We start from the raw sequence: 2383 nt of genomic DNA, 5'->3' as shown, positions 1-2383 counted from the left end.
TGGACTAGAAAAAAGAAGATATTGGTTAGATAACTGTAGAAATTTGAATTAATCCATATCTGCACTTTAGTTAATAGAGTAGTAGTAATGTTGATTTCCTAGTTATGATTACTGTACTAGGGTTATGAAAAATGTTGAGATTTGTGAATGCTGAGTGAAGGATATAATGGAATTATTTGTACTATTTTTGAAACTTTTTTCTAAGCCTGAAATTATTTCAAAATGAAAAAAAATTAACATCGTGTGCTCATTCTAATAAAAAGCACTTTGGTAAAACTGTGTAGGGGAAAACAGAAATATCTTGTGAACATATTATCTTAATTGTTATCAAGTATGGTTTAGGAACAATGTCTAACTCAAATATTTATGTGCCTGAGAGTAGCTTTACTATCTTTAAAATGTTTCCTCTTTGAGAATGGGTTTTGCAGGAAGGATGTGACAATGAGAAAGGCTGTGAGGAAGACTCCTTGACAAAGGCCAATTCGAAGGATTTTGAGGAAAGAAAGGCGACGGGAGCGAGCAGAGGTGGAGCAGTGGAGGAAGGGAGAGAAAGTATTTGAAAAAGCTTCCCTTAACTCTCAAAGTCGCGGGTGCTGTAAGAATCTGAGTAGGTCCCTAACAATGGGAAGCAAGAGGATATTCAAGCTTCCCAAATGCGATCTCTTTTTTTTTTTTAATTACACTTTCATTCTAAACATCAAGAATGTTAAATATCTCAGAAATATGCCATATACATGGGCCCGCTTCAGCGGCATATGCACTGAATGTGCATTATAGCAGGTACACTCCCTTCAGTCCGCTCTCCCAACCTCCTCCTTCCCCTAGCTTCGTCAGACCCTTTTCAATCTATTTGCACGTGCACACAGAGAGTTTGGCCCTATGGATCTTCCCCCACAAATGAGATCTCATTATACTTATCATTTTTCAACTTGTTTTCTCTAATTCACTGTATTCAACTAATTTCCGAGCAATGCAAACAGGAGAGTTCCCCAACCCCAACGCCAACGGCAGGTTTGCGCGCCCCTCCGGCCCGCGGTTCCTCCCGCCCGGGTCCTGGCTGGTCCCGCGCCTTCCGCCCGCTGGCTCCGGGCTACGCCCGCGCCCGCTCCCGCCCCTAGCTTCTGCGCGCCGCCCGGCAGCCCCTGCGCGCCTACTGGGCCAAAGGGACTGTTGGGAGTTTGCTCCAACGGTCCCTGGGGCACGCGTTTCCCGCCCAGCAGGGGTTGGGGAGCGCGAGCTGGGAGTGTGAGGGAAAGCGCCACGCCGGTGGGGGCTGATACAGCTTCAGCCTGTGCGGGACAGGCGTTAGACTGCAGAAGGGGAGAGCTTAGGAAAACGGCACTCTGGTGGCGCAAGGAAGTCAGCCACGGAGAAAAAGAAAGGGAAGGAAAAACATCGTCCAAGACTGATAAACTCTCTGCTCCCCGGTGTAATGTGGCTCAGTATAGCGCATGGATGGATGAATGAAGCCCTTATAATGCAGACTATCAGCAGGGCTCCAAAAATTTAAACTGCAAAGGTTCCAGCAGTGTAAAAGCCTCAATCAGAAGAGTGGTCAATAAAGTAGCACATCACCTCTGGTTAAATGGCTTATTATTTTTTCGATTACAAGTAGTTCGTGTATATGCATATTTTTCTATTACTGCCTGATTTCTAAGTACAGTACAGGGTCTGTCCTTTAAAATTACTTCTCCATTCATACCCCAATGAACAAGGATAAAGGAAAAGGTTTGCCCAGCTTCACTGCATGAAAATCTTAAGATCACATCCAACCACTTATTTCCTTTAAGGCATTTTTCCTTTCACTTCCTCCTTAGAGTCGTTCTTGCACAGCGTAACTGCCCAAATAAGGTAGTTCCCCACCATTTTAAGGCAATGCAAGGAAAATTTTAAAATTAAATTAATTCAAATCTGTATAAAACAATGGATGAAATCAGGCATATGAAAATGATCCCCTCTCAAAGAAAAGCTGGTTCATGAATGCTCTAGACCCAAAAATCAGTTTTCACTAGATATTCTTCCAGAACTTCAAATGCAACATAATCCCAAACAGAATTGAGAATCTTTCCTTATTCCCATTCTGCCAGACCATCTATCTATTCCTCCCTCTGTGTGCCCTGTTGCCAGCATCACCATCTTCCTGGTGGAGCAGAGGTAAAGTCAGCTTTCCTTAACGCTTCCCCTTCTGTATATGTCCAAATCCAGCTATCAAAGACAGTTATTTTCCCCTCTGCTGTGTTGATTACACCTGCCCTCTTCTTAAACAATAACGATAACCTGATAATCCCCATCTATTCCTTCTCCAGTCGGTTCATTTAACATATGTCTTTGCACCCAGCAAGTGTCATGCACTATGCAAAGAAGTAGAGATCCAATAATTAAA

This window comes from Chlorocebus sabaeus, chromosome 4 (genome assembly GCF_047675955.1).
Source record: "Chlorocebus sabaeus isolate Y175 chromosome 4, mChlSab1.0.hap1, whole genome shotgun sequence".
NCBI classification, from domain to species: Eukaryota; Metazoa; Chordata; class Mammalia; order Primates; family Cercopithecidae; genus Chlorocebus; species Chlorocebus sabaeus.
This window is presented reverse-complemented; position numbering follows the sequence as displayed.